General features: G+C 27.8%; 1 protein-coding gene across 2 annotated transcripts in view; it reads right to left on the reverse strand.

The window, feature by feature from the left end:
• Positions 1-26001, reverse strand: part of LOC111625274 (lethal(2) giant larvae protein homolog 1-like) — an 88521-nt gene that overhangs the window by 23597 nt on the left and 38923 nt on the right. The window lies entirely within an intron of this gene.

Here is a 26001-nt window from a genome sequence, read left to right on the forward strand (position 1 = left end):
NAAACGCTCGATGGGGGTAAGAATGAGTGAACACAAAGCAGACATACGTCACAACAGAGCCACCATGTCACTGTCGGTGTATGCTTCTGACCCGGATATTACGGTTGACTTCACAGGGGCAACGTTAATAGTTAAAATGACACAGATGGACCACCTCAAATGGCTAGAGGCGGTGGAGATATTTAAGGCACACACTTCATCGGAGTGCATTAATACACGGGAGGAGATGGCTCTTTTGTACGCTTGGCAGGCAGTTTTGCATAATGATTCGTAAAGATTGATTTAACACTGGATGATGCTGAGGGGAGGGACACATGACGTGGAAGGCTAGATTACTACATCGTATGAATAACGAGAGAAATTACATAATCATTAGAAGTTTGAATGGGACTCTGAACAACGGGAACACAACGTGTACAACGCGTGCGCAATGGACACCGAGCGTTCGAAATATCATCGTTTGTTTTTTGAAAATTTCATAGCGGTGTTCCAGAATATAAAAAATCCAGTTTTAAAACCTGAGGAAGAACACGGAAGGTGCTCAGAAAACGTTTGTGCGTTAATATTTTACGATTTTGCATCGGTTACAGGCTTAAGTAAGTCATAATTTTGTAATTTTTTTTTTGTTTTATTAAATATTATTTTTGTTATATCTTAATAAGCCGATTGAGTGTCAATTAAGTGACATAGAGAAAGGAGTAACAGCGAAGAAAGTAATAGCCAACATTTTGCCAAGGTTCATTTTGACGACATTCAGAAACAGACGATCGTCGTCTTTGCAATGCATTTTAAACTGTGGTTCAGCCAGCCAATGCCTGAATGCCGTTCGGCTGTCAAAAGTCGTTTAACATAAACTCTCTCTCTGCAATCAACCAAGTATGTTAAGACTTCCACAGAAAGGTTAAACTGAAAAATCAAGAAATATCATGCATTTGACCGTAGATAAATATTTTTTAGTTTATTATTATTTTTACAAACTATTGAAGAGTTGCAATACTGAGCAATAATTTTCCCATCAAATTCATTAATTCGTTACAATTATATTTTGTCACACAACATGAATAATGTGAAAACTGAAGTTTACTTCTGTTTGTATAATATAATATAATATAATATATATATAATCTATAAGACTTAATTTTTCCTACTTTCACGTACAGGATTTTTTATATAGAAATTCCTTATGTAAAATTGTACAGATCAGAACAAACATCTATCTATACAACGGATAGAGATGTTAAATAGAAATGTAAATATAGAATTATTATATCTTACATTATTTTAAGGAGAAAATTATTTCTGGAGTTATGTGATTAGTTAGAAATTATATGCACAGTTGACAATGTAAAATTCTGAAGAAAAGCTCTATAAATAACTAAATAGATAAATGTATTAAAACACATTAAGGAAGTTAAATTATATTAATCAAAAAACATTTTAACAGGACAATCAGAACTCAAAATTTCACCAAATATCATGATAAACTCTTTCCCCAAACACTTCAAAGCATAATTTCTTTCAGATACACCAGCACACTAAATCACAAAATTCCAGTAGAAAAACTTTTAATCACAAACATTTTCAACCTTGTTTAATTAAAGGCCATCTTAGGGTTACACAGAATTGAATTTAACAAACTGCTTAACAATACAATTAATACACAATGTGATATTACAATTGTATGAAATTTAAATACTAATTAATCATGCCTATTTCAAAAATAATTTAAAAAGAAAATATCAAATTCATTTCAAAAGCATTTCATATACTTAAACTTTGTTATAAATAATTACAAAAGCTAACATAGTGAAGGTAATCTGACAAAAAACAACTCTGTTATTGATTTCATTTAAATGAAATAAATATTTCAAATACACAAACTCGACAATTATTTATTAATACATATTCAAAATTCATATTTAAAATCAAATACATATTCAAAGACATATATTTCATTATCATTATAATATTTAATTTATTTTTCATTTCATATTTTAATGCCATCTATAGATATAGAACAAAGAACTGTAATTAAAAATATACATAAATACAGTTTTTTATATATACAAACAGTATAAAGATAACTTATAATATAATAAAAAATCTAATAGGAATAAAGATATTTTTACAAATGGTTTAACGTTTTCCAAAAACTTTCAGAAATTATAGTTATATAAACCAAAGTATCAAGTTATGTAAAAATATACCTTGATATAATTTTGTAAAATATGGAAAATTTCATATATAGTAGAGAGATATCAGTAATTTGATGTTCAAAGGGATTCATTAATTTAATAAAAATTAAGCAATTTGATGAATTAATTATAATTTTTAAACATTGTAATTTAAAGTTTAGTTTTCCATGGTTTATTATTACATAAGAAACTTTTAATTTAGGAAACTAATTCAATAGATTGAATATTTCTGAATTGAGAAAAATGCAGTAAAAATTTCAAAAATAGTTTATTAAGAGGATGAACTGATAGATAAGCTCAAAATATCACAATTATAAATTTCTTTTTCTGGTTTTTTTAGAATAAATTTAAAAACTTTCAACAATGCATTGTATGCCAAAGAAGATAAATATAATTTTTCATGTTTTCAACAACAAACAAGTACAGGGTGTCCATAATTTATTCATTTTATTAAGAAACTCAATAGAAAAAAACAGTTGACTTTTTCCTATAAATCTTTGAGATTGTGATAATTTATTAGCAAATTTCTAAATGTGGTTTTTTTTTTTGCTCTCAGAATATCAAGTCTGTACTCAATTTCTCTCGAAACGTTTTATAACATCTCGGATACTTCATAGGCTGGGCAACCCTGTCCTGTAATTTGCCCATGTTAGTTATCTTTTTTACATACACTTTGTCCTTTATGTCCTTTTATAGAAAAAAAGGGGGTGATATCTAGGGACCTGGTGGCCATGTAACATCTTTTTTGGATGATCCAACAATTTGTGAATTTCTCCCCAAGAAAATTACATATCTCTATGCCCTGATGTGATTTAAAACATTTTGAGTTAACAATGTATTGTTAACTGTTTTTCCCCCATCTGTTATAGTTTTTTCTATTATTTTTTCCATATGTTATAGATTTTTTTCTATTAAGTTTCTTTTCAGCAATTAAATTACAGAGATTCTACATATATATATATATGACATATTTATTATATTATATAAAAAAGTTCAAAATACTTCAACTACTGCAAATTATTATTTTCTCTAACAATAGTAGCAAATGTATTAAATAATTCAAATAATTAAGTTACCAATAGATAGTTCAATATATTAATGTATCCTGTCAGCTCTTATTAAATCAAAATTGTTTTATTTTTTATAATGTTGGTTTATAATTCTCTATTTGGATCAGTTCAAAATCCAAAAATCAACCTATTTTAAAATTAAAACAAAATAATCTCTTTCTCTGATTCTAAGATATCCTCAATTTTAAGATGATCAATTTATTAATTGCAAATTGAAACTTCATAAAACTTTTCTATTAATCTGCAATAATATGAATTTGTCTGTAAAATTATCCGTAACTTTCACTTTGACTGAAAAGTTTAAATAAATGTATACAGTGTATTTATTTATGCTCTGCAGCACTATTTCCATGCTGATTTGAATATATAATACATTTGTTTCAATATTACATCATAATCTTTTAGAATACACTTTAATTGGCAATTATACAACTGAAGTTTGGACAGAAATTCAACACACCACATTTCCAACTGAAGTGTAAAACAAAATAAGCAGATATGACGATATTCATTCATGTGCAAATAATGCCAATTATTTTAACTTTATTCTGCATTTGTTAAACTTCTAAATTTTCTTTCAACATTGAGTGTAAGAGGCATTCTGAGTTAAGACACATTTAAAAAACAAAAATGTGTATTTTGTAAATCATGGAAAAATACAAAAGGAAAACGTAATCCATAAAAATTGCAATTGTCTGCCTTTAAGAGTAAATTGAAACTATACTAATGGAAAACTATAGTAACTAAAATGTTTTAAAACATTTATTCAAACATTCTATAAATGTTTGATAAACTTAAGAGTAATAAGAATTAATTCAAAAACTGTACATGATCCTAATGTAATAAATCTATACTACTGGTTATTTATGATATATTTATTCTAATCCAAATATTTTATTATTTAATTAAGTAAATCATTTATTTACTTTAAATTTTATTAGAGTAATAAAAAAAAAACAATTTTTNAATTAAAATTAATCAACTTAAACAATAAAATTAGAAATAACATAAGGCTTACTTTAAATTGTTCTTCTGAACAGATAAGAACCCTATGATTTCCAGTATAATCTGGTGCTTTAGCCCTCTGATTTTCAATTTCCAGTGGTTCAGGTAATGGGTAACCATTATGATCTACAATCTGTATTGCTATAACAGGGGCTCTATGCTTTAACTGAATTTCTTTTCCTATATAAATAATAAATTAAATCATAATAATAAATCAAAAGTTTACTAGTAAAAGAGTTCTTAATGGCATTGTGAACTGCCCTGTATTTATTTAATATCTGAAAAGTATTAATTTTTAATTTTGCAGTAAAAATTAAAATTTTTGTTTTAATATAATTTGCAAACTATAATTTCAAAAATAAAAAAGCCTTAAAAGTAAAATGTTCTGTAATTTTTAATACATACTTTAAAAATTTTTCATAAAATAGATTATTCTATGTAATAATCATATCCCCACATTCTTATTAATCAGCTCATGTATTAAATTATGTTTTTATTAGAAACTCCAAAAATTTACTTTTTTATTTAAAAATGTAAAATAATTTTTTCAGCAATCAACAGTAAAATATATTTCTATATACTAACCAAGTTGACAAGTTACAGCATCAGAACTTCTTTTTTCATTATTTGGTAGAGACATAGTAAAAACATATATTGCACCAGCATTAGTTCCAGCCCACAAAGTTGGTGTGGTTACAACATCTATGAGAAGAAAATTAAATCTGTAATATGGGTTTGATTGTATATAAATGTTCTAAATTAGTATTAAAATATAATTTTTTGTTTTGAAATTTATAAAACTTGACATTCCAATTCGTGAGTCATAAAAATTTTAAATAACTTAATAAAAAGTAAGTTTTATACAGTAGCTTAAAACAGTAGAATCTCATTTTAATGGATTGCTCGGTTTGCTGAAAATCATTCGTTATTCTGAGAAGCTGTTATATCACAAACAACGGATTCTCTATACACCCAGGAAAATATCCATTATTTGAGAAAACTTGTTTTTAACCTTCTACATATAAGAAATACCAGTACTTGAAGCAAGTTGCATATGCTCATTAACACTTCACTTGACTTTTGTTAAACTTGTCTATGTTCATTTGTTTTTATGCCATTTTTTTGCTCATTGAATACAGCACTACTCGATATTAGTGATGTTGTGTACAGCCTGTTCATTTATACTGAAACTTATCAGGAAGGTCTACACGACTCGATGGCCTCCCTAAATTTCAGCACTACACTTGGACAAGCATCAGAATGTTCACTAGATGGCTCTTCCTCAATAGTATCAGCCTGCTGACTCTGTACAATTCTTCAATTGTACAGTACTGTACATATCCTAGATGTAACAAGTGCATCTTCGAATGCTACTAATTCTTGGAAACACCCAATTATTAACTAAATATTGAAAAAACACAAAGTTTACAATAGATATAGCTACAAAAAAAATCTGTTTTTCCAAATTACAGATCCACTAGGAGTAGGTAAAATTACATTGATTTGGCAGAACCTGGCAAAAAAATCCAATGTTACATGATCCATTAAAACAAGATTATACTGTACATAGAGAATTAATATAAATAAGAATATAATTGATAAAGGGGGAAAAAACTATAAAGGAAAGATCATTTCAAGGAATACAGAACAAAAAAATTAATAAATAACAATACATGTTAATTTACTATATTCTTTTAATACTGTTTTTTAATAGTGTTAAATTATATCAGAATTTCAAAAATGACCATTAATTAAAAATTATTCAACGATAAATTTCAAGTAATATTTACACACAACACTTACATTTAATATCCTGCTTTATTGGAGTGCACTCTAAAGAAATCCCTAGTGCTTTCAAATCTCAGCTTATTCTCAAGAATTATGTGTTGACTGCTATCAAAAGATGAGCTGAGAAAGCTTGAAAGTACTAAGGAATTGTTAGATTGATTATGTTCTAATAAAGCAGAACTGCATTTAAGTGTTACTTATCAAGAATTAGATATTAATATTTTCTATAGTTTTATATAAAAAAATAAATTATAACTTTTCAAAACCATCTTAATATATAAAATACTTTTAAACAAAAGATTTCATAACTTTTTTCAAGTAATTCCATAAGTGAATAGATACAACTGATTATCAAAAATATTATATATCAAGGGAAAGTTCTTGATACATAATATTTTTGAATTCTATTCATTTCTAGTCTTTAAACTTAACCAGTTGTAACCTGAAAGCACTCAGTGTCCATATAGTCTATGTCACTGATATGAGTGACCAACTGATCACTGATTGGTTTCAGACTCAGCATACTGGTGATTCTTGCAGACAAAGTGCTAACACATGTAACATCAGCATACATATCTGCAAGTATAAAACCCAGTTCTCACTACTGTATGTATGCATGTATTAGATGCACATTATTAACCTCAACATACATGTGCAAGTCCTTGCAAATATTCTATTTATGCACTGCCATATACATATAAATGCCAGTCAGGGGCAGATCTACGGGACTAATAGGGCTTAAGCCCTGAGCCCCCAAATTCAAGGCCCACAAAAATTGAATTATCATCATAAAATTTTTAATACTTTTTCATTAACAATGAGCACTTGTCGTATAGTAAAAAATAGTTAATACAAATAATACTATAAATTATTATTATATTATTTGTATTAACAAAAAATATAATAAATCCTAGGCCCCGAAAAACCTAGATCTGCTCCTGATGTCAGTGCTTACCAATAGACCAACATAGGCTTCAAAACATTGCAGTCATCCAATCAATGGAGAAACCAATGCATTTAACTTGCAATTTATAAAAGTATTTGTCCTTAGTGAACTGAACTCTTGTATGTAGATTTTCATATACAGGAGATTCCCTACTTACAAATGTTCAACTTACAAACAATTTGACTGCATGTTTAAATTTCATGCAAATTCTGAAGTTTTCCCAGCAGTGAAATCAGTCTTTGTCCAATAATAAATAACAAATTTTTAATAAATAATTAATTATTTCTATTGCATATTGTCATTTCTATCACTGCTGGTGGGGTGGCATCAAAGTAGGTAATGTGGAAATAATGNCATTGTATGCCAAAGAAGATAAATATAATTTTTCATGTTTTCAACAACAAACAAGTACAGGGTGTCCATAATTTATTCATTTTATTAAGAAACTCAATAGAAAAAAACAGTTGACTTTTTCCTATAAATCTTTGAGATTGTGATAATTTATTAGCAAATTTCTAAATGTGGTTTTTTTTTTTGCTCTCAGAATATCAAGTCTGTACTCAATTTCTCTCGAAACGTTTTATAACATCTCGGATACTTCATAGGCTGGGCAACCCTGTCCTGTAATTTGCCCATGTTAGTTATCTTTTTTACATACACTTTGTCCTTTATGTCCTTTTATAGAAAAAAAGGGGGTGATATCTAGGGACCTGGTGGCCATGTAACATCTTTTTTGGATGATCCAACAATTTGTGAATTTCTCCCCAAGAAAATTACATATCTCTATGCCCTGATGTGATTTAAAACATTTTGAGTTAACAATGTATTGTTAACTGTTTTTCCCCCATCTGTTATAGTTTTTTCTATTATTTTTTCCATATGTTATAGATTTTTTTCTATTAAGTTTCTTTTCAGCAATTAAATTACAGAGATTCTACATATATATATATATGACATATTTATTATATTATATAAAAAAGTTCAAAATACTTCAACTACTGCAAATTATTATTTTCTCTAACAATAGTAGCAAATGTATTAAATAATTCAAATAATTAAGTTACCAATAGATAGTTCAATATATTAATGTATCCTGTCAGCTCTTATTAAATCAAAATTGTTTTATTTTTTATAATGTTGGTTTATAATTCTCTATTTGGATCAGTTCAAAATCCAAAAATCAACCTATTTTAAAATTAAAACAAAATAATCTCTTTCTCTGATTCTAAGATATCCTCAATTTTAAGATGATCAATTTATTAATTGCAAATTGAAACTTCATAAAACTTTTCTATTAATCTGCAATAATATGAATTTGTCTGTAAAATTATCCGTAACTTTCACTTTGACTGAAAAGTTTAAATAAATGTATACAGTGTATTTATTTATGCTCTGCAGCACTATTTCCATGCTGATTTGAATATATAATACATTTGTTTCAATATTACATCATAATCTTTTAGAATACACTTTAATTGGCAATTATACAACTGAAGTTTGGACAGAAATTCAACACACCACATTTCCAACTGAAGTGTAAAACAAAATAAGCAGATATGACGATATTCATTCATGTGCAAATAATGCCAATTATTTTAACTTTATTCTGCATTTGTTAAACTTCTAAATTTTCTTTCAACATTGAGTGTAAGAGGCATTCTGAGTTAAGACACATTTAAAAAACAAAAATGTGTATTTTGTAAATCATGGAAAAATACAAAAGGAAAACGTAATCCATAAAAATTGCAATTGTCTGCCTTTAAGAGTAAATTGAAACTATACTAATGGAAAACTATAGTAACTAAAATGTTTTAAAACATTTATTCAAACATTCTATAAATGTTTGATAAACTTAAGAGTAATAAGAATTAATTCAAAAACTGTACATGATCCTAATGTAATAAATCTATACTACTGGTTATTTATGATATATTTATTCTAATCCAAATATTTTATTATTTAATTAAGTAAATCATTTATTTACTTTAAATTTTATTAGAGTAATAAAAAAAAAACATGTTTTCTGATTTTATACTAAATATTTAGTTGTTTTCACATCTATTTTTATTATTTGATATCATCATTAATCTCAGTCAATATTAATCATCAATACAGTCCATTACTTTTTTCCTATATACACCAGGGCTTCCCAATGGGGTCAGTGTCAACCCCTTAATGATTGATGAACAAACAAGATACATATTGTGCATAACTATGTAATATTTTAATATTGTTTAATTTAAATACAATCTTTTAAAATTTGTAAGTATTCTCACTATTAGTTTCAAAACTTTATATATACGTATATAAAAGGGGTCAATGGAAAAAATTTTTCTTAAAAGGAGTTGATTCATGAAAAAGGATTGGAAACTTGTAATATAGTACACATGGAAGTGATTCTATTAATATATTAAAATTTAATACATTTGATATCTTGACTATAGTTTAGTTAAGATAATTATCAATAATTTTTCAAATGTTTTATTTATTTACATGTCAGTATTTGTTAAGCTATCCATCTAAACATATTATTATGTGATAATCTAAACTAAAGAATTACTTGTCATGAAAGTAAAGAACAAAAATGCTATTTTTAACATTAAAAATAAGAATGAAAAATAAGAATATTTTTAACATTTAACATTAAAAAACAATTTTATCTCATAAGTAAAAATATCTTACAAAAATAGTTTTCATTTTCTTCTTTTTAAAATAAAATGAAAACTACTGTATTTCAAAGAGATGATAAGTTTATATTAGATAGATTTCAGTTTTCATTATAATTAAAATTAAAATAATAAAGTAAATTAATTCACCAAAAAATAAAAATAATTTATGAAGAGTCTAGTAGAAACAAAAAATATTCTGTAGCATTATCATTGTAGAATTTCTTTTTCCTATAATTTGAAACAAAATAATAATTATGAAAAGAATATTAATCATTGCAACTGTGCAATGTGATTAAGCAAGTTCTTTGAACAATAATTATTTTCTTTCAAATTATAGCAAAATACAATGTTTATTTTTTTAAAACAAATGACATAACATATTCTTTTTTAAAATATGTTATTATATCAGAGTAAATTTTTTCAAAACATTACATTATCTATCTATAAATTAAAAAAAAAAAACATAAAATAAATGAAAAACTATAAAAATAATAAAAAATTTGTAATTAAGTCAGATTGATTTAATAAAGTTTATTAATGACGAATAAGAATATGTACGTGAAGAATTTACCTTACATTCCGTAATGGGAGTCGAGAACAGATTCAGTAACTGAAGAAATTCGTGAACTCGCAGTCAGAAAAGAGAAGCATTATTCAACAATCTGAGTTAACTGAGCAAAAGGTGAAGCTAACAAGAAAAAAAAGGAAAGCAAAGTATAAAAGAATAATCAGCACAGAAATAGCAGAAGTAATAAGCATAGTGCTTCACGTAATAGTCAGACATAAAAATAAAAAAAATTAAGAAATGAAATTTTTATATACTTAAGGCATGCTTTCATTTTTCTTTTAAGAATTAAATAAAATTTAGAATGTAGAAACAGTAAATTAGATAACAAAAAATAAAATTTTATCTCTAATTAATTTGTATTGTATTTAACAAACTGATGATTTTGAGTTTATNACAAAAAAAAAATACTGGAGTAGCCAAAGATTGCAGCACCACAGCACTAGCAAAAATTTAAATTTGCCGACTGGAATTCTTTCGGATAACCAACTTTCGGATAAATGACGCTCTACTGCATAACTAAAAAAACACAGGAAAGTAGATGCCTCTTTTATTGATATCCAGAAAGCCTTTGATTCAGTCTATGTTCCCCTACTTGTGCACATCTTGAAAGCTAGAGAAACTGACAAGCAATTTTCATCAACAGTATAAAAATTAAACAGGGAAAGAATATATCTCCTCCTTTTGATTTATCACATGATATACTTCAAGGAGTACCTTTCACCCTATTTATTCAACTTTTATTTAATTGAAATAGACCAACTTTTTCAAAATTCATCTGATGGTATCAAAATTGGTAAGTCTTTCGCTACATCTTATTTGCCAATGATCTTGTAATTCTGGCTCCAACTAAAGTCTCCTTGCAAAGGAAAATTAACCAACTGAATTTATTCTTTAAATCAATTCACTTAACAATAAATCCTACTAAAACAAATAAAAATTATAATTTTTCAAAACAATAGCAAACTTTCAGAAAAAGAATCTAAACTATATCTTGATACAGTAGAGCGTCGTTTATCCGAAGGTCGGTTATCCGAAGGAATTCCAGTCGACAAATTTAAATTTTTGCCAGTGCTGTGGCGCTGTAATCTTTGGCTATGTTTTCAGCGTCTCAAATATTTTACGTGTTTAATACTAAATTAACTTCTGAAGTGTAATTTTTTATATTTTTCAATATATTTATTTTGTTTGTACAAAATAAAAAAACAATTTTTAACGATACAATAGTCTTCGTTAGGCTTAACATCGATGAAAATTCAATGCAAAGCGACACGCAACGGAGAAAAATTTCAACACGGGATAAATTAATATATTTTTTCATACATAATTGGTTATCTGAACAACCCCAGTCCCCAATTGATTCGGATAAACGACGCTCTACTGTAATTCACTTCTAGGAACAGTAAAGAAAGTTAATTTTTTGGATGTCACATTTGATTGGAATATCACTTTTGAAACACAAATTTCAAAGTTAAATAATGTGAAGCAAACTATTGATAATCTGTTGTTCCTGCTCAAACTTAAAAGCATTGAATCTGTTTATACATATGAAACTGTACAACTCAATAATTAACCCTATGATTTACTATGCAAACCCAATTTGGGGACAGGATTACTTATATAAATTAGAATGTTTCCATATTTATTTCCTTTGAAAACTACTCCATTTAGAAAGAACTGTTCCAGGATATGCCATTTATTGTATCTGGAAAGACCAGATACAAATAATTTCATTTACCATGAAATTAATTGTATCTGGTCTTTCCTTTTTTTTTTGAAACATATATAATTAAATTTTACTAAATTAAATTAGTAGACATATAGCTATAGCCAAAAGACGTAATGTCTACATTGCTTACAAGAGAGGCTCAACTATGTTTGACATACTACGTAATGGGAAAGACCCGTCTGACCCGATAAAATTGCCGGGAATATATCGGATCCCTGTTAGGGATGAAAGATTCGACAGAGATCTAGTTTACATAGGGTCTACGAAACGCTCGATGGGGGTAAGAATGAGTGAACACAAAGCAGACATACGTCACAACAGAGCCACCACGTCACTGTCGGTGTATGCTTCTGACCCGGATATTACGGTTGACTTCACAGGGGCAACGTTAATAGTTAAAACGACACAGATGGACCACCTCAAATGGCTAGAGGCGGTGGAGATATTTAAGGCACACACTTCATCGGAGTGCATTAATACACGGGAGGAGATGGCTCTTTTGTACGCTTGGCAGGCAGTTTTGCATAATGATTCGTAAAGATTGATTTAACACTGGATGATGCTGAGGGGAGGGACACATGACGTGGAAGGCTAGATTACTACATCGTATGAATAACGAGAGAAATTACATAATCATTAGAAGTTTGAATGGGACTCTGAACAACGGGAACACAACGTGTACAACGCGTGCGCAATGGACACCGAGCGTTCGAAATATCATCGTTTGTTTTTTGAAAATTTCATAGCGGTGTTCCAGAATATAAAAAATCCAGTTTTAAAACCTGAGGAAGAACACGGAAGGTGCTCAGAAAACGTTTGTGCGTTAATATTTTACGATTTTGCATTGGTTACAGGCTTAAGTAAGTCATAATTTTGTAATTTTTTTTTGTTTTATTAAATATTATTTTTGTTATATCTTAATAAGCCGATTGAGTGTCAATTAAGTGACATAGAGAAAGGAGTAACAGCGAAGAAAGTAATAGCCAACATTTTGCCAAGGTTCATTTTGACGACATTCAGAAACAGACGATCGTCGTCTTTGCAATGCATTTTAAACTGTGGTTCAGCCAGCCAATGCCTGAATGCCGTTCGGCTGTCAAAAGTCGTTTAACATAAACTCTCTCTCTGCAATCAACCAAGTATGTTAAGACTTCCACAGAAAGGTTAAACTGAAAAATCAAGAAATATCATGCATTTGACCGTAGATAAATATTTTTTAGTTTATTATTATTTTTACAAACTATTGAAGAGTTGCAATACTGAGCAATAATTTTCCCATCAAATTCATTAATTCGTTACAATTATATTTTGTCACACAACATGAATAATGTGAAAACTGAAGTTTACTTCTGTTTGTATAATATAATATAATATAATATATATATAATCTATAAGACTTAATTTTTCCTACTTTCACGTACAGGATTTTTTATATAGAAATTCCTTATGTAAAATTGTACAGATCAGAACAAACATCTATCTATACAACGGATAGAGATGTTAAATAGAAATGTAAATATAGAATTATTATATCTTACATTATTTTAAGGAGAAAATTATTTCTGGAGTTATGTGATTAGTTAGAAATTATATGCACAGTTGACAATGTAAAATTCTGAAGAAAAGCTCTATAAATAACTAAATAGATAAATGTATTAAAACACATTAAGGAAGTTAAATTATATTAATCAAAAAACATTTTAACAGGACAATCAGAACTCAAAATTTCACCAAATATCATGATAAACTCTTTCCCCAAACACTTCAAAGCATAATTTCTTTCAGATACACCAGCACACTAAATCACAAAATTCCAGTAGAAAAACTTTTAATCACAAACATTTTCAACCTTGTTTAATTAAAGGCCATCTTAGGGTTACACAGAATTGAATTTAACAAACTGCTTAACAATACAATTAATACACAATGTGATATTACAATTGTATGAAATTTAAATACTAATTAATCATGCCTATTTCAAAAATAATTTAAAAAGAAAATATCAAATTCATTTCAAAAGCATTTCATATACTTAAACTTTGTTATAAATAATTACAAAAGCTAACATAGTGAAGGTAATCTGACAAAAAACAACTCTGTTATTGATTTCATTTAAATGAAATAAATATTTCAAATACACAAACTCGACAATTATTTATTAATACATATTCAAAATTCATATTTAAAATCAAATACATATTCAAAGACATATATTTCATTATCATTATAATATTTAATTTATTTTTCATTTCATATTTTAATGCCATCTATAGATATAGAACAAAGAACTGTAATTAAAAATATACATAAATACAGTTTTTTATATATACAAACAGTATAAAGATAACTTATAATATAATAAAATATCTAATAGGAATAAAGATATTTTTACAAATGGTTTAACGTTTTCCAAAAACTTTCAGAAATTATAGTTATATAAACCAAAGTATCAAGTTATGTAAAAATATACCTTGATATAATTTTGTAAAATATGGAAAATTTCATATATAGTAGAGAGATATCAGTAATTTGATGTTCAAAGGGATTCATTAATTTAATAAAAATTAAGCAATTTGATGAATTAATTATAATTTTTAAACATTGTAATTTAAAGTTTAGTTTTCCATGGTTTATTATTACATAAGAAACTTTTAATTTAGGAAACTAATTCAATAGATTGAATATTTCTGAATTGAGAAAAATGCAGTAAAAATTTCAAAAATAGTTTATTAAGAGGATGAACTGATAGATAAGCTCAAAATATCACAATTATAAATTTCTTTTTCTGGTTTTTTTTAGAATAAATTTAAAAACTTTCAACAATGCATTGTATGCCAAAGAAGATAAATATAATTTTTCATGTTTTCAACAACAAACAAGTACAGGGTGTCCATAATTTATTCATTTTATTAAGAAACTCAATAGAAAAAAACAGTTGACTTTTTCCTATAAATCTTTGAGATTGTGATAATTTATTAGCAAATTTCTAAATGTGGTTTTTTTTTTTGCTCTCAGAATATCAAGTCTGTACTCAATTTCTCTCGAAACGTTTTATAACATCTCGGATACTTCATAGGCTGGGCAACCCTGTCCTGTAATTTGCCCATGTTAGTTATCTTTTTTACATACACTTTGTCCTTTATGTCCTTTTATAGAAAAAAAGGGGGTGATATCTAGGGACCTGGTGGCCATGTAACATCTTTTTTGGATGATCCAACAATTTGTGAATTTCTCCCCAAGAAAATTACATATCTCTATGCCCTGATGTGATTTAAAACATTTTGAGTTAACAATGTATTGTTAACTGTTTTTCCCCCATCTGTTATAGTTTTTTCTATTATTTTTTCCATATGTTATAGATTTTTTTCTATTAAGTTTCTTTTCAGCAATTAAATTACAGAGATTCTACATATATATATATATGACATATTTATTATATTATATAAAAAAGTTCAAAATACTTCAACTACTGCAAATTATTATTTTCTCTAACAATAGTAGCAAATGTATTAAATAATTCAAATAATTAAGTTACCAATAGATAGTTCAATATATTAATGTATCCTGTCAGCTCTTATTAAATCAAAATTGTTTTATTTTTTATAATGTTGGTTTATAATTCTCTATTTGGATCAGTTCAAAATCCAAAAATCAACCTATTTTAAAATTAAAACAAAATAATCTCTTTCTCTGATTCTAAGATATCCTCAATTTTAAGATGATCAATTTATTAATTGCAAATTGAAACTTCATAAAACTTTTCTATTAATCTGCAATAATATGAATTTGTCTGTAAAATTATCCGTAACTTTCACTTTGACTGAAAAGTTTAAATAAATGTATACAGTGTATTTATTTATGCTCTGCAGCACTATTTCCATGCTGATTTGAATATATAATACATTTGTTTCAATATTACATCATAATCTTTTAGAATACACTTTAATTGGCAATTATACAACTGAAGTTTGGACAGAAATTCAACACACCACATTTCCAACTGAAGTGTAAAACAAAATAAGCAGATATGACGATATTCATTCATGTGCAAATAATGCCAATTATTTTAACTTTATTCTGCATTTGTTAAACTTCTAAATTTTCTTTCAACATTGAGTGTAAGAGGCATTCTGAGTTAAGACACATTTAAAAAACAAAAATGTGTATTTTGTAAATCATGGAAAAATACAAAAGGAAAACGTAATCCATAAAAATTGCAATTGTCTGCCTTTAAGAGTAAATTGAAACTATACTAATGGAAAACTATAGTAACTAAAATGTTTTAAAACATTTATTCAAACATTCTATAAATGTTTGATAAACTTAAGAGTAATAAGAATTAATTCAAAAACTGTACATGATCCTAATGTAATAAATCTATACTACTGGTTATTTATGATATATTTATTCTAATCCAAATATTTTATTATTTAATTAAGTAAATCATTTATTTACTTTAAATTTTATTAGAGTAATAAAAAAAAAACAATTTTTNACAAATAGAAATCATTTCGTATAATTCAATTTTTAACACTTTAAAATATTGCAGAAATAAAATAATGTAAAATGTTTTAAGTAATGAATATATTATATTTAAATTTAATGTTAATAATTCATTAACATAATTCTTAATTATTTGAAAATATTTATAAACTCTGATGATTTTTACTTGTGTCATTCTTTTATATTTAAAATCAATATTTATTAATAATAAAAATTCTGCTTTTTTAAAATCCAAAGGAAAAGTTAGGTATTTTCAAATTATTTTAAAAACTTGAGCTAATTTAAGCATTTATTGCTGAGTAATTTTATTATTTTTCTCAAACAGATGCACTTAATGCTATTCTAAGAAAATTAAAAATAAATTTGCAAATGCACAACATTAAAATAAATCAAAATTAAAAGGTTAGAAGTAAATTAAGTGCATTTTTATTCTCTATAACAGAACTTTCTCAAGCTTTACAATTTATAAAAATTGAAAAAGTTACATTCAGTAATATTAGTTGGGTTAATTGATTATTTATCTAATCACCTAAAAGGGGTTTGTGGACTAATAAACAAAATTTGTTATGTCCTTCTAATCCGACTGTTCACCAGAGTTCAAAAATTACCCAGAAGTAATTCTTGAACTCTGGTGAACAGTCGGATCAGAGGAATCAATCACAAAACTGCTCAATCTTTACAGTTTTTTCCCAGTCGGTTATTGTGGCCTTACTCATTCCAAACTCTACTGACAATTTCGTTGCACTTTCACCCTTGTCCAACTTTTTCAAGATGTTCAGCTTGTCTCTCAACATACACATTGCATGTTTCCATTTCATGGCCATTGTAGCAGCAGACTAAACTAAACTAAAATAATGTAGAGCAAAGAGGACATTCAACATCCACAGTTAAGCGTGCTAACTCACACAGTAGCATCAGTCAATTGATTGGAATTCTGGACTGTGTATTAAACATTTTTTATGCAGTTAAAATAATTTTAAGGTAAACAGTGAAGGCAGGTTGCCATTTCAAAATTACAAAACTTTTTTGTTAACTGTTTGTACTCTCTATTGAGTACAAGTCAGATGAAATAAAGGGGTGGGGTGCTGACATCATTGATGGTGTTTGATCTATATAAAACAGGTCTGGTTTAATTATTTCAATTATTCGCTAATCTGAAAATCTGCTAATCCAAACAGGGCTTGGACCCAATTAGTTTGGACTAGTGTGACTCTACTGTGTGTGTGTGTGTCTGACATATATTGATATTGATAGTTTTGAATAAAATATGAACAATTCTATTCAACTGAATCTTTATTTCTGTATGTTTTAAAATTGATATTTAATATTAAAAGTTTTATTTTAAATTTTTGAATACCTATTTATGATATATAAAATTTAGTTTATAACAATAAGTCAAGTAATGATACATTTTGCAAATACTTTTAGTATATTTCATAAGATGTCTTATTTAATAGCTGTTTGTTACAAAATAAGTATTATGTTATTATTTTATTGAAAAATGCATTAATATTGGACCTTATGTAACTAATTCTTCTAGACTTTGTCACATTAACTGTACATAGCAAAGATCATAAAAATAAAAATCTCATAGTAATCATCTGTCTTCTTATTACAAAAACAACAGAAACATAATTGACAAACTTATAACAACAATACAGATGTGATCAAAATAATCACTTCTATAAGAGAGCCTAAAAATCATTATGCACTTACATTATATATGATACATTGTAAGTAACTTTTTGATTACTGTATAGCTGTCAGACATAGCTTAAATCACTGAAGAAGTGTCTGTAACATTCACTAAATTTAAGTCATTTTATTTTATATTTTTCTTTGGTGATCTTTTATGATTTAAAAGATGTTTCTAAAAACTTTACCTTAGTGTTCTTTTTATAAATGGTTACTAACAAAATGACTACTATACTTTGCATATGCAAAAAGTTTTATAATCTTTTGCTTTTAGACTATTATTTAAACTTTTTAGGTACACTGTTATTAATTTCTTTTTAGAAAAATTGTACTGTTTTGAACTTTCAATATTGCATATAATAAGTGATAAGGAAAATTCATTAAAATTTTCATTTAAATCTAATTATTGATTATTTTATTTATAGTTTATTTTTCTGTTCTAATTATAATAATTAAAAATGAAATGTTCTTCACTAATATAATTGAACTGAAGTGATTGTTTTTAAAGGAAACATATTATTGTATTGTGTGTGTCCCTAAGCATATTGTAAACAGCATTTCTAATTCATCTTTCCTTAATAATGTGTATGGTTACCAATATTTTTCAGAAAAAGAATCCATTTCTATAGAATCTGAATTTGTATACATTATAATATATTATTATATTATTTGTATTATTAAAAAATATAATAAATCCTAGGCCCCGAAAAACCTAGATCTGCTCCTGATGTCAGTGCTTACCAATAGACCAACATAGGCTTCAAAACATTGCAGTCATCCAATCAATGGAGAAACCAATGCATTTAACTTGCAATTTATAAAAGTATTTGTCCTTAGTGAACTGAACTCTTGTATGTAGATTTTCATATACAGGAGATTCCCTACTTACAAATGTTCAACTTACAAACAATTTGACTGCATGTTTAAATTTCATGCAAATTCTGAAGTTTTCCCAGCAGTGAAATCAGTCTTTGTCCAATAATAAATAACAAATTTTTAATAAATAATTAATTATTTCTATTGCATATTGTCATTTCTATCACTGCTGGTGGGGTGGCATCAAAGTAGGTAATGTGGAAATAATGACATTTTTCACTATTGTTTGAAATTTTTATAAACTTTTACAATTAGTGCTTCAAAAATGCATCTAAAACTTTATAGTATATCTAACAGTAGAGATAAATGGAAGAAGTGTCGCTCAATTACCACAGAAACTAAATTTGAAATTCTAAAACTAAATGCTTTAAGTGAAAGTTGTTTGAAACACCCAGTACTAAGCAGTAGCAAGTGGATAAATTAACTTAATGCATTCTATTAATATTATGTACAGTACATTGAAGGATCAAACAGTAGCAATGTGTGTACAAATGTATTTTATAGGTTAGTTTTTGACTTATGACAAAACCTTGGAAACCTAACCTGTTCATAAGTAGGGGGAGTGCCCATATAACATTTCTAAGAAAAAAGCATCGTTCTATTAATCAACTGTGCATGTTTGAAGGAACCTGTTTAGTGCATAAATCAAATTGACAAAATTCATGCATATATTGACTCACATGAGAATCAAGTAATGAGTAATGAAAAACAGGACTTAAAAAAAATGTTCTGTAGTTTTTAGAGGGTTATTTCATAAATCTATAATTTACAAAAGACTTCCATAGAAACTACAGACAATCTGCAGTGTATTGTATCTCTGCAATTTATTTCTGTAACAGTAATATTCCTTATTCAAATTATATAGTGCTTTACTATCTAATAATTTGTTAATTAGTTGGTTTTGGAGTTTTTTGGTCATGGTAGGTTAAATTTGTCCATTGTCATCTAGTATTGTCTGTAAAGCTTTGTCATCTGAAGATATCTATTGTGAAATATATTCTTCTTGGGCTATTTTGTATAAAGTGCAAGTTAGTAATATATGTCAAATCATAAGCCAGAGTGTCGCAAGTTGGGACATTTTGGTTGGAATTCCCTTGTTTTTAGATAATTATGTGTTAGTCTTGCGTGTCCAGATCTCGGTCGGGCAAGTACAATTTCTTCTTCCCGATTTTTCTGTTAGCTAGTCGTCCATTTTATTAAATCTGGTTTTATGGTGTGTAGTTTATTGTTGAGCTGTTTGTCCCAGTTCTTTTGCTATTTGTTATATATGTACTTCTTGATATAGCTATACAGGTCTTTATAGTATAGCCTGAATGTTCTTGCTTAGTTCCTGTTTTCTTATTTTGTGAGTTTGACAGCTATTTCATTTCCTTGCAGTCCAGTATGTCTGGGCAACCAGTAGAAGGCTATTGTATTTCCCTCATGTTTGAGATGTTGGAGTGTGTGTTATATGCTATAGAGTTGGTGGTCTATTATTCTACAACTGTAGAATGCCTAAAGTGCACTGTGTAAGTCCACATATACTATAGTCTGTCTATGGTTATGTTTTTGTAGATGTTGGAGAGTCATAAGGCCTGCCCAATAATTTGTAAAAAGCAAGCAAGAAATAAATATCTACCATATATTATTTATTTAATGAAATCTGATCCAGAGTGTCATTCTAAATCAATTTCATAATATAATTAATATGTATTGTATTTAGTCTAATTTTATGTGCTTATTTACTGATGTATTTATGTATTCCTTTTAGTTAGTACAGTAGAGCATCGATTATCCAACTGAATTGGGGACTCAGGTTGGTCGGATAACTGAAAAAATCAGATAACCGAAAAGAATGAAAAAATTACATTATTAGTATAGTATATTAGTATATCACTATTAATTAACTTCACATTAAATTCTCATCGATGTTAAGCCTAACAAATTTTTTAAAAATAATAATCGTCACTATTGTATGGTTAAAAATTATTTTTAAACTATTTTATTGCACACAAAACAAACAATGACTCATAATAAGAAAATTCTCGTTTAAATACTGGCCTCCCTTCAGTAGTCAAGACGTGTTACCAGCTAAAACACGCAAAAATTTAACAAAAATAATATTAAAGTAGCCAAGACATAGCCAAATATTGTAGTGCCACATCACTAGCAGACATTTGAATTTTGCCGACTAGAACGGTCGGTTAACCGATGTGACGATTAATCAGGGGTCGGATAATCGATGCTCTACTGCATTTTATTAAAAATATGAAATTTTCCATAAATATTCCTTGCCAAATATTGTAGCGCCACATCACTAGCGGACATTTAAAATTTGCCCACTAGGACGGTCGGTTAACCGAGGTGTCGGTTAATCGGGGGTCGAATAATCGAGGCTCTACTGTACTTTAAAAATTTCCCGCGTTTATATTCTCTACTACTTGGGGTAGAATCGTACCCGTCTACTCCACTGTTAAAAAATTATTTGCTTAGTATCAAAGTAACTAAATTTTCTTTATTATACAAAGATAGACTGGTTTTTATTATACAAAGATAGACCGGTTTTTATTATACAACTTCAAAGACAAAACAGTTTAAAAAAAAATATATGCATATTACAGTCAAAAATGGAGGTTTTCATAAAGTTTGATGTAAAATATAATAGATCTGATTTCGTGGAATATTAAACCTGAAATAGAAGATAAGGATTATACCATAATAAATATTCCATCAATAATTGAATATCACACAACTGTGTACATAAGGTATAGATGTAACTTAAATATGAAGGCATCCCATTTCTGCTTCTATGTAACTGAGCGATTGCTAANCTTTTAGATAACATGCAAAGTCCTTTTTCTGAATCACAGGTTATTTTTCAGTTTTATTTATTTTTTAGTATTATTATTTTGGTATTTAAATATTTGCATTCTAAAAATGTTCATGAAATTGCTTTTAGGTTAAATGCATCATGTTGCAGTTATTTTCTGGACTACAGTATTTGCATAAAAATTTTATTGTTCATAGGTAACGTATAATTTTATAATTTTTATATGATATTTGCCCTTGATAAAGATTTAGAGCCATTCTGGCATACAAGTTCTCAAGGAGTGCTCCAGATAGCTTTGGCACAACTATGCCAATAAGAAAATATGCTACTTTTCTTATACCAAAATTCATAAAAACTGCCACAAAAGTACTGAGCACATAAATACTGAAGGACTTTTAATCTTGACTTTACCAAGTGAATGGATGATGCCGAAATGAAGAGAACAACCGAAAATCTCTAAATACTAGGGTGCATGATGCTCCAGTCAAGTTAATTCCTCTTTGTTTTGAAAATGGTCACTTCCATATACTATTATTTAAGATCTGATCATCAACTCATCAAATATTTAATGACTTGCTAAGATTTTTAACTTAAAAATGAATTTTAATAAGTAATAATCTTTTAAGTTTACAAGGTTGGTCAAGCTGATCTGATAGCATGCTCCACAAAAGCAAATAAAATATTAATTTTGTTTAAAATTTTGTAAATTCTTAGAATGAAGTAGTTGTTCAGAAAAATTTTTCACTAAATATACAGTAAGGGATGTGATTTATAGATTCCAGAGGAACCAGGTAGTTTTTATTATAGCTTACAGTAACCATAAATGAAAATATTCACTTCCTTTTTTCATATGCACTTGGACATGTGCAATGAATGAATTGAATGAAACATAACTTAGACAGGGATGCACAACCTGTGGCCCAGGGCACATATGGCCTCCTTTCAATGTTTATGTGGCCCCGCAAAAGGTACAGACCAAATCCCTTCTTTCAAGTGCATCTATTACTCGCTCCATTGCGATGTGGGTCCTGTTACTTTAATACAGCGAAACAAACCCTTCCTGTGTTAAGTCTATGGAGAACCTTTTCCACTTCATTGGATGATAAAATTACTTACTTACACTCCTTTCAAGCTCAGATTGGTGCTTTCTGGCTTGAAAGACTTGGCTTTATCAAATAAAAGTAACCAAGAATGGTTAAAATTGACACCTGGAAAAATTGCCACCAAAACCATGCCCACGCAAGCTCTTTCATCAAAATGGGCTTGTAAACAAACTAACTAAAGTAGCTATATTTTTATGTTATGTTTTTATTGTTTTTCTGTTGATTGACTATTTAGTAAAACCATTAATGTTTTATCTGAAACACTTGGCCGTAAAATTTTCCTGTGAAACCTCACTTTGCTATGTACTAAGCAAAAAAAATTTGTATCAAATTGAACTCATTTTTTTTTTTATCTGTTAGCTATGTTTTTCCTCTCCCAAACAAGTTCAAAGTTTCTAAGTATAATTCATCAATCTAATGTCATTCAAACTAGAAAAAAAACCAATCAGAGTTCAAAAAGGAATGTACAAAAGCTATAACAACCAATTATTTACAACAACGTCTCTCCATAGATTAACAATAAAAATATTTTTTTTGCACCAAAATTTTTTATTATGTTGGACCAAGAAAATTAATAGTTGGAATAGAGTCTTACAACTAAAAGGAAGCAGACTGCACTAAAAAGTTTTGGATTTAATAATTATTTCAAACCACATCAAACCATAAACGTCCCACGATTGTCAGCACTGCCTGTGGCTAAAGTAAATCCTTGTGTCAACAAAAAGGATTGTAAAATGGTCCGGTCCCCTGGTCAGTAAACTTAATCCTAACCTGGCCATTCTTCAAAAAAGGTTGTGCATCACTAACTTAAGTAACAAAAGTAAACTGTCTCATTGTGCATGTGCAATAAATGAATTGAACAAAACATAACACTTATGCAAACATTTTGTATATTATACTCTATAAAATGAAAATCGATTTTCAAATTGTTGTTTGTCATTAATCGATCTTTTTATATGTATTTACTTGATTTTCAAATGATCTCCTGGCAAAACTAATAAATGCATTTGCTGTCAATTGCTGTCTTGAATATATAACATCTGACAGACACACAAAAGTCCTAATATAAGCAATTCACTACTATAGTGGAGCATGCTAATAATGTTAACTCTATCAAAAGCGAACTAGGTGCAACAAATCTACATCAAAGTTTTTGGACTCCTGCCAGGGGCTTTGAACCATAGACCTTCCTTCTAATATTTTATAAAATCATTACTCATTCAATCCCTTTTCTTGTTTACAACTATATATCTTGCTTACAGGTTTGCCTCAAATAATATAAAAATATAAACCATGTTTAATCTAATTTTTAATATTAATGTCAAAAGACTGCTGAACTAGCAGCATGTCCACGTGGTAAGTAAGAGTGGTGGGTTTGAATCACGCTTGAGCCAATTCATTTTTTCCAGAACCTTCTAAATTATTAAAATATCAATTTTAATGATTTGGAAGGTTTCGGATATAATTTTTATAATTAATTTAACATTTAATTATTAATAGTAGCATTAATATAGCCTGACATAAACTGGCAATTGTTTGGCATTAGTAATATAATGCAGAACCTTGGATAATTGCAACTCAGATAATCAGGGTTTTATTGTATATATATATATAAAATATTACATAAATAGATTTATTTATTTTTATAGCAGTGGATAATTTTATATAAAGTTCTATTTAAAAAAATCTTCAAAGTAAAATGTGAAAATCTATTTTCTATTTAAATCTGAAAATCTGTTTGTATTTGTTGTACTTTTAAAATATTAAACTAGCAGAGACTTGTCTTCATTGTTATGAAAAAACAAGTACAGATACAAATTGAAGAAAAACTATAATTATAAATTTTTAACACTTTAATTTATAACTTTTCTTAGTTGTACTTTGTATTTATTTATAATAAAAGAATAATAAACAAAATTTTCACTTGCAAGAGCAAGAATAAAATAATAATCCATATTTGATGTTGTTAACAATTGACACATTATTTCAGAAAGAAGAAAAATAGAAATGTTTAATTATTATTTTCTTTAAATTTTGGCCAGCAATTTTTTAAATCTGACATTTGTGACAAAAATTAAGAAATTACAAATGACACAATAACTTTTAATTAGATACAAAAATTTATGCCTTAGGTGCAATCAAAAAGAAATATGATTTGATCTATGAAGATTTTAATACTTAACTAATTTAAACCTGTCTCTATCTCCTTCATGATAGTTTCTTCCTGCATTTTATATAGCAATTCCACTACTTTCACCAAGCCTCAAACAATCTTGGAAGTCACTGTTTTGAAAATTCCAAAGCACCTGTAGCAATTTGGACTGGTTTCTCCTCAAATGTATCAAAATGCTACCTCTTGATTTTCAGTTTTATTCTTGAGAACAAAAATAAGTCACAAGGGGCTAAATTCAGCAAGGAGAATGGGAAGGAATGTAATGTTATTTCTCACCGAATACATTCATTTGGAAGGCCATGCACAAGTACATCATCATTATAAGAAAGTCAGGTTTGGTTTCATCTCAGCTCTGATCTTTTGCAATCAAGGTTCTTCCTTACACAATCATTTCAAAATATCACAAAAGTCTGAATTCACTCTCTGACTGGGACAAACAGATAATTCCCAGTACACAATTCCTTATGGTTGAAAAAAATGATAAACATGCTTTTTGTCACACACTTGCCTGTTTATGGTTCTAAAATATTTTAATCTCATCCACGGCTTCATTACTATAGGCCTCCTAAATCATTTCAAGGTTTGAGAGACCATTCCTATATGGCAGATTTCCTAGGTTTAATGCAAAATTTAACATTCTCTCTCTTCTCTCAATTTTTGAATTCATTCTAAAATTGAAGCATGATATTAACACATTACAAAGCATAGTATAGCAAGTATTATGGTTTGAAAAACTCAATGCCATTTGGTAGACTGACACTCAAATGTCTAAGGCAGAGATCCTTGATGAAAAAACACTGTACATCGCACATTATTGCAAACAGTGGAAACAGTCCAATTTCTTTTCGATCACATCAAACATATAAATGAATAGA

The sequence above is a fragment of the Centruroides sculpturatus genome, unplaced genomic scaffold (genome assembly GCF_000671375.1).
Source record: "Centruroides sculpturatus isolate CEXI.00-Female unplaced genomic scaffold, Cexi_2.0 scaffold221, whole genome shotgun sequence".
In the NCBI taxonomy this organism is placed as follows: domain Eukaryota; kingdom Metazoa; phylum Arthropoda; class Arachnida; order Scorpiones; family Buthidae; genus Centruroides; species Centruroides sculpturatus.